Source organism: Humulus lupulus, chromosome 7 (assembly GCF_963169125.1).
Source record: "Humulus lupulus chromosome 7, drHumLupu1.1, whole genome shotgun sequence".
Classification (NCBI taxonomy): domain Eukaryota; kingdom Viridiplantae; phylum Streptophyta; class Magnoliopsida; order Rosales; family Cannabaceae; genus Humulus; species Humulus lupulus.
In genome coordinates, this window is record NC_084799.1 from 45,712,240 (window position 1) to 45,721,814 (window position 9,575).

Genomic DNA, 9,575 nt, shown 5'->3' on the forward strand with positions numbered 1-9,575 from the left:
AACTGTCATGGTCACGCAAGTGCTTGGGCACGGTCGCGCCCACATCGAGAACGCGCTTTCTCGGCAAGTAGCGCGGTCGCGCTAGTCGCGAATTCTAGAAATCGCAGATGTGATTTTAAACCCAAATTTCGACCCCAAGTCGTAAAGTTTTGACCCAAACAACCAATTCAAGAAACCTACATTTTTCTAACTCTTATAATGCAATTAAAATAAATCTTAAACTTCTGATGAACATCCATTAATCAAAAGTGCAAATCAATATCCATTTTTCATCATCAAAACCTAAATCTACCATGAAACATAAATAACATGATTAAAAGAACTTACCAATTATTTCTTAAGCCACTAATCGTGTCTTCTTTCATCAATTCCCACAGCTAATCCGTCTAGTTCACACCAAGGTCATCCTTCAAGTCAGTAAGCCTCAAAATAACCAAATCAAGAATGTGTGACTTGCCTCCTGATTTGATAACCTAATTCTAAAAGATGTATCTATGTAAACCTAATCTTATTTTCCATAATTAATTAATTCTTAATAATCAATAATATACAATTACAATCCTCTCCCCCAATCTATGCTTCCTTATGAAACCACTTAAGCCCTTTTTAGTAATTCCTCCTTTAGCTAATGGTTTTGACTTATGAAAATTATAATTTCTACCACAAGATTCATATTTATATTCTAACATTATTTCTAGTATCTTTGGCACTTAAACCTCCAATATTTGAAGGAACTGTGTTTTGCCTCTCTCATACACATACATATCATAATTATGAAATAAATCACATATTAACATGAAATTTAAAAGAAAATAATTCACATATTCATCAACATATATAAATTACAAATTTCCCTCACAAGCCAAATTACAAAAATACCCATAAAATGCAAATGCGAATATTACAACTATCCCCTCCTTAAAAAGGATTTTGTCCTAGAAATTCCTATGCCATAACATCTCAAGATACTCTCATCCTCAAGAATATCTAACAACTCAACATTTCCTTGTCAACTCAAAATTCCATAGAATCTTTCCCTTATAACTAATTTCCACTGTTCAGGATCATCACGATATATCTTGGCTAAGTACTGTAGTCACGTCCAATTATAAACACCAAATACCCAGGTATATTGTTGGATTTACACCACCCACAATCTGGTTTGTTCACTATAACACTTATTCTTTACTAAATTTTTAACTTATTTCCTTGTCAACTCAAAAATTTTAAATTTTTAACATTTCCTTGTCAACTCAAAATTCCATAGAATCTTTCCCTTATAACTGATTTCCACTGTTCAGGATCATCACGATATATCTTGGCTAAGTACAGTAGCCATGTCCAATTATAAACACCAAATACCCAGGTACATTGTTGGATTTACACCACCCACAATCTGGTTTGTTCACTATAACACTTATTCTTTACTAAATTTTTAACTTATTTGCCACTTGATATTTCTACCACTTTTATGTCTGTTCTAGTAATAACCCATCCATACTGGTTCTAGGTCGTATTTCCAATTTCATATTCCATGAAGTGTTCTCTACAACTCCTTAGTATCCATAACATTCACGTATATACTTCATACTCTTCTTTTTGTCTAGAATACTTATTGATTTGCAATGTATATCCTTTTAATATCTCTTCCCTTAACAATTAAATCATGCAACCATGAAACATACATCTGGTAAATATTTCCATAGATTCCATCGTAAATGTATTCTAACGTCAGATGTTCAATAATTCCTTTAAACAACACTTAAGGCTCATAATGCCCATCTCATTTTTCCTTTCAGCTTATCCTTATAATAGCTTTCTTCAGAGGCACTTATAGAAGTACTTGTTGCATGTTCTCAATCTTTCACTCTATCAATTCGACTGTACTCTTTCAAGTACGTAGTTCATGTATTTGGTTTCTATTTTCTACGAACCCTCAGAAGTAGTCATTCACTTCTAACCCTTCTGAATTCCTTGCTTTTGATGTATTCTATCAAATAAGTGGGTAACTTCCTCCTTTACCCCACCGCTTAAGATGTTGTTCGAAATTTATCACTTTTTTTTCTACAACAGTAACATAAAACTCATACATACCCCATAATCTGGTACAATCCAAAATTGATTCCATATCATGTTTCTTAGAACGCGGGTCTATCCTTCACTTACATTTTTCGTCCGACAACAAGGATCTAAGTCGCCCTTTATCTTTATAGCCATTAATTCTAAAATTTTCTACAATCCAAGAAGATAGTTTTAAATCTGCTACAGATCCTATTCAAATCTGCAGTCCATAAAGCTTAAATAATCTCCTATTTTTCCAATTCTGAGATCAATACATAATGATCATTTTTTTACAAAAGTAACACAGTATTCCGTAAATTAATCCATTGTTATCGCTAACAAATCTTGTTACCTTGAATCCATTGGAAAATTCTTACACCTCTTCCATATTAATCTTACTTTCAGACTTCCCTCATTCATAACATCCCTGCATGTTACTCATAATGAAACTTCCCCCACGCTGGGTTTTCCTCTGTAATGATTTTAAAATATCTTCACGCCTTGAAAATGTGAAAATGTCGTCTATCACATCGATAAACTATAGACATCATTGTCCAAATAGTTCGTCTTAAAAGACCTTACTATACAAGTATAAATTGTTCCAAAAAATGTTCCTTTATATATCACGGTTTACTAACTCTTTTATCATTTCTTGTAATCGTAGTTCCTTTCACCTTATCTTAGCTTGGGCATATTCCTATTGCCTCAGATTTCTCCAAAATAGGAGCAATCACTGCAGTCTTAATCCATAACTCGCCTCCATAAAACTCTTTTTCCACTGGTTTTGTATCCATGTCACATGCTCCTTTGTTCTTGCTTGGTCCTCCTGGTCATGTGCACCTCATATCTGTTGTCAGAAGTAAAATCTTCATGATCTCGTGCAATCCTTCCATATGTGTTGTAGCCACCGTCATGTCATGTGAACAAGTGACACCTCAAATTCTTGAGCATTCTTTGTGTGGTCGTATCAATCGTGTCATGTAGTAAGTTGCTACACTGTGTTTTACTTAGTGATCTCTCCTCTTGTGTCAATCCATTGTTGTCCTCGTTTAGTCCGCTTCATTCACTTGTGGTTGTCTAGTTCACACCAAAGTCCTCCTTCAAGTCCTTAGGCCTCAAAATAACCAGATCAAGAATGTGTTACTTGCCTCCCGATCTGATAACCTAATTCTAAAAGATGTATCTGTGTAAACCTAATTTTATTTTTCCACAATTAATTAATTCTTAATAATCAATAATACATAGTTACCATCCTATCCCCCATCTAAGCTTCCTTATGAAACCACTTAAGCCCTTTTTAGTAATTTCTCCTTAACCTAATAGTTTTGACTTATGCAAATTATAATTTCTACCACAAGATTCATAATTCTATTATAACCCATTATTTCCAATATCTTTGGCACCTGAACCCCCAATACCTTAAACAATCTTGTTTTGACGCTGTCATATACATACATACCATTATCATGAAATAAATCACATATTATCATGAAATTTAAAAGAAAACAATCCACATATTCATCAACATATATAAATTACCAAATTTCCCTCACAAGCCAAATTACCAAAATACTCATAAATGCAAAGGCGGATATTACAAGATAAATGTCACAAAGCAAATAGACATATTGACAATAATTATATTTTAATTAAATCCATATAATTAAAGTACCTCACAACTAATATATGAGAATTTATCAAATATAATTTAAACATAAAGAGTTTAACACACAGTAAATACTAAAACTTTATAATACTCGAAGTAAAATTAAAATAACATAAAATAACCTAGTCAATGAAATTCCTCTCTGGCCTTGATGGTGAGACCTGAACCTACTTAATTATTCTGCATCCATAAAAGTATTGTGGATATGAGATAACAGGTCCGCACTCATAAAACTATTGTGGATATGAGATAGCAGGGCGGCTCAATGTGGCACCTCTTCATTCTCCCTAGAATTTGGTATAGAAATATGGAGAGTTCTCCCAAAATTGGTGTGCTTTTTTCTTATAAGGTAAATATTGGCTCATCTTTTTCTCCATTTTATCAAAGCCAAAAATATATTTATTTCATACAAAATAAACATAAATTGAATCATAATCAAAATATTTCCACTTATAAAATATATCATATTAATATAATGAAAATATTAATTAAAACTTAGTTTTTTTATCACTTAATATCAAAGAATGACATTTTCGTGTCCCAATCCGTTGCAAATAAATCAAAGTTGGGGACCAATTTGTTAAAAAAAAAAAAGAGTTCGGTGACCAATTTGACAAACTGTATATAGTTGGGGAATCTGCCACAGTAATAAGCCTAATATATATATATAGACTATATCAGATTCAGATACACGATCAGCGATAGCTTGGTAAGCAAAATCTGGGATATGATCTTCAAAGGTGAAAATTGATTGCAACATATGTGGAAAACTAATTTATTTTTTTAAAGTACAAATGCGTTCTTTCCTAATTTGTGAATTGAAGATATGACTGATCAATTATTAAATAATTAATAATGCTCCCATGGAATTCGATGATCTCATAGATCATTCTTAGCCGAGCAATATGAAAAGAAATTAGGAACGCTGGTTATACCAACTCCCTATACGATTGTCCTCTCTTCATTCTTATATCACCCCTAAACACACCCATTCAAATATCATGACTTGAGATCAATACACACCCAAATATAGGAGGAGTCTAAGAATGATCATTTCATTCAAAGGATCAGACGAGAAGGCTAAACCAATAACTAAAAGAAAGCAACCAGGTACATCGAGTGGAAAACGAAGAGGTAGACCAAAGAAAATTTCTAAAGCAACTCCTTCCATCAAATATAAAGTCTCAGAGAAAATAGAGGAGTCCATCAAGGGCAAAGAATTCAAAGCCTTCCTTCAAGAACTTCGCCACAAAGATAGTGATGGTGAAGAGGAAATCCAAACAAGCAGACAAAAACAGTTGGAGGCAAAACCGAGTGGTTATAAATGTAACAATGATCATCAAGAGTAGTTTTTTTGTTTTGGGACTTCGGGGAATGGCTCGGAAAATTCTCCAAGGAGGTCATGAAGGCTTTGGTCTAGAATTTTTGGGGCCTCCGCCAAAGTCCAACAATTTGTGACTTGGCGGAGTTGATAAAGACACACCAACCTGACATACTTATGCTCTCGGAAACAAGAATAACTAAGGATCATTTCTGCAAACAAGTAAGTAAGTTCCATTATCATGATTGTGTTTATGTTGAATCGGTGGGATTATTAGGGGTCTTTGGTATTTGTATGAAAAAAGGAGTAGATATTTATATTTCTATAATGGACAAGAATGTAATCATGAGGACTATCAAGTCGGATCCAACTGAATTTAATTGGTGCTTCCTTGCTATCTACAGTCCACCTTCATATGCAAGTCGAGAACAATTATGGAATAGAATTGGAAACAAACTAGACTTTGTAAATTTCCCTGTCATTCTCATGGGAGATCTCAATGGCACACTTTGGGACACGGAATGTATTAACTACTCAAAGCAAGGTAATACCTCAAACTATTATTTTGATTTGAGAATAATGGTGTCAAGTACTAGGCTAGTAGACATCCCCTGGTCCAAAATACATTTGGAGGAAAAGGTGTATAGGACCAACAGGGCTGAGTGGTTTGAAAAGAGCTAGGCTAGATAGATGCCTGGCTAATTCGAATTGGAGGATAAAGTTTCCAAGAGCCACGGTCATTACTCTCAAAATCGGATCATAATCTAATGCTATTAGACACAATGGGGAACCAACACAGACATAAGAATCTATTTTGTTTCAAGATAAAGATGGAGGCAACCAAAAGAGAATTAACCAAGGTTGAAACAACCCACTCTATAGACTATGACAAGGAATGCATGGCTAGATGGAAATTGAATGAGCCTCTTCAAAGAGAGGAAATTAACTGGAAGCAAAAGTTGAGGGTTAATTGGCTTATGAAGGGAGAGCGAAGCATCAAATTTTTCCACTCCTCCACTATCATTCGCAGAAGAAGGAATAATATTCAAGCCCTATGAAATGAGAATTGACACTGGTTATATGATAGGGAGCTGATTGGGCAGTGCCTCATGGATAAATTCATAAACTTATTCATTGCCCCTTTGATAGAATTCCCTCCAAGAATGAATGGAGTAGTGCAAAATTGAATTAAAGAGGAGCAAAATAAAAATCTAAGTACCACTCTGTTATCCCTAAAAAATACAAGGATGACGTGGCGAATGAGAATGTGACACGTGACATCACAAATCAGGGAAAAACGACAAAGTATTGAAAAAAGACCGACGGGCAAAAAGGATAGGTCCAGGACCTATAGGAAAATCGACCAAGATAGTACCCCTAGGGGTGGTGGGCCTAACCCGTACCCCTAGGGGTGGTCGGCCCAAGCAGGCCCTATAACCCCTAGGAGTGGTCGGCCTAAGCAGGCCCTATACCCCTTAGGGGTGGTCAGCCCAAGTAGCCACTATACCCCCTAAGGGTGGTCAGCCCAAGCAAGCCTTGTACCACCTAGGGGTGGTCTGCCTGACCCTACCCTGGGGTGGTCGGCCCAATATGCCCAAGGACATTAGGGGTGGTCGACTTAACCGTATCCTCCATAGGATGGTCGACCTAAACCCCAAAGTACACTTCACTAAGAACGGCAATGACGGGAATGAAACGCCAATGACGGGAGATCGATGAGCAGGTCCAGAGGATGGTACAAAGGGAGCAGGAGATTGATCGGAGGCACCAGGAGGCCACCGTGGCCTTAGAGGCGGCTACTCAGTTAGCCCGAGCTAACGCTGAAGCTCCTACTCAGGCGGTGAGGGAGGCTCAGGCCAAAGCAGCAGGAACGCGAGACCGGAGTAATAAAGAGTCCCAAGGGGAGGAGTAGGACCCCAAGGAAACTCTCAAAACCACTTTCCCAAGATGAAGAGGCACAGTCCAAGACTGCCTCCTCCATGACCAAGAAGAATAACACTCCATCTAGGAGTAGGAGTATTACCAACCCGAAGGCCCCCTCCTAAGGGGGCCGACGAAAAAACGTCGGAGATGAGGGTCAAGCATCTGAGAGGCGTGACATGAATGGAAATGGTCGCTCTAAGTCTCAAAATCATGTAGGAGGAGAGGCTCAAGGGCAGGGTCGCACTGATAGGGGCAATGCAAACCTACCACCCGTACACCCTCAGTCTCGCAAGGGAAAAGAACCGATGAATAACACAAGTACTGTATTCGATAGGCTGGGATAAGATGCGCGACCTCAGGATTTGAGGGAGGTCGTCAACAGAAGGACCAATGCTCAGGAGTAGGGGGTACCAGGAATATCCACCTCACCAAGAGTAGCGATCCCACTAGCAGTGCAGGCTCAAATAGATGCGCTTGTTATGGTTGTTCATGGTCTAACAAAGAAACCTTCAGATATCGAGTTGGCTCATAGAAGTGGGAGCCCTTTCAATTCCAAGATCCAAGCTGCCCAACCACCATCGAAATACAAGACCCTGAAACATCCTACATACACTGGGAAGGAAGACTTGATACGACATATTGGGAAGTTTGAGGATCAGATGGAGTTAGTCGGTGTGGAACATGATTATAGGTGCAGGGTATTCCCTACCACTCTCTCTGACTCAGCTCAGGAATGGTATTGGGAGTTTAAACCTGGATCCATCACTTCCTGGGAACAGTTCAGGAAACAATTTTGAAAGGTCTTTAGTGCCGGGTGGATTCAACTGGTTTATCCCAATCAATTAGCTGACATCAAACAAGGGACAGATGAATCCCTGAAAGACTACATTCAAAGATTCACGAGAGAGGCAAACCGAGCATCCACAGTTGGAGATGAAGGAAAGTTCATTGCCATCTCAGCAGGGATAATTTATCGTAGTCCCTTGTGGGATAGTATACACAGGAACCCTATCAACACCTTGCAAGAGTTCCTAGACTGAGTCGACAAATACATGAATCTAGATGATGCAATCATGAAGAAAGAAAAAGGCATAAACCATCTGACCACTGTCAAGGCAGATAAAAATAGCGCAAACCCTCAGGGTGGCAATGGGGGCAACGGTGAGAAGATGAATACCTCCGGGGCCGGGCAGGGTGGAGAGAAGAAAGCTAAGTCAGCACCCGCTGACAAACAAGCTAAGCATCAACCCTACCAGCCCAGGTTCACCAACTATACCATCCTGACAACATCAAGGGCTGAGATTTACTTGGCAACATACCACGAGGTATCGTACCGAAGGCACCCCCCCTTGCGCTCAAAAGGAAAGAAGGACAAGAACAAGTTTTGTCATTTCCATAATGATTATGGGCACGACACAAACAAGTGCAAACAATTAAAGGATGACATAGAGTTTCTTCTCTGATCAGGAAAACTCTTGAGGTACCGAAGCAAGACTGAGACCCCAAGGAGGAATCCAGAATTCCGAAGACAGAGGAGTCCACCACTTGAGCTGGCAGCTATAGACTTCACACTGGATACCATATGTGGAAGACCCCACATAGAAGAAAACAGTAACAATGCTCATGAGCGATATGCAAGGACCCTTAGGCATGAGGTAGGGGAGTCTTCCCAGTGTATTGCAGTCGAGGAGTGGTCTCCAAAGAATCCAAAGTATGAAAGTGAAACTCTCACTTTTACAGAAGATGACGCCAAACACGTGAGGTACCCCCACAATGACCCTCTGGTCCTTACCATTCAAATTGCCAATGCCCGAGTGAAGAGATGCTTAGCAGATACAGGAAGCTCGATAGATATAATCTACAAATCATCCCTCGAGAAGATGAAGCTCACGGTCAAGGACCTGACACCGTGTTCCCAAGTGATATATGGGTTCATGGGAGAATGCCTAGCACCAACAGGAACTATCAAACTACCGGTCACAGTGGGGGATGCCCCTAGGCACGAGACTGTGATGACGGAGTTCCTGGTGGTAGAGTGTTCATCGGCTGGTACTCAGGAGACCCCTCCTGATGGAATTACACACAGCAATATCTATCTGGCATCTATCTTTGAAGTTCCCCACCAGCGCAAGGCAAGGATGCGTGTAGGGTAACCAAAGGGAGGCACGAGAATGCTATAACGCGTCAGTAGCCAAGGCAAAGAAAGGACCATGCATAAACAACATGATAGTAACCTGATGCAAAGAGGGTGAAGGAACTGATGAGGTTGTCAACATAGAAGTGACATTGAGAGAAACATTCTACTGGAGCCGAAGGCTCCTTTTAACAAAGATTTTTCATTATAGCAAGTTTCCCAAAGAGAGGGAAGCAACATCGATCCTCGCTTTGGGGATGACGTCATGGGTTAGAGCCGAAGGCTCCTTTTAACAAAGATTTGTAATTATATCAAGTTTCCCAAAGCGAGGGAAACGACATCAATCCTCGCTTTGGGGATGACATCATGGGGGTAGGACCAATCGAAGATCTTGACGAAGTCCTACTAGATAAGGAGGACTCGACGAGAGTAATCAAAGTCGGGAAAGAATTAAAGGTGGAAATTAAAGC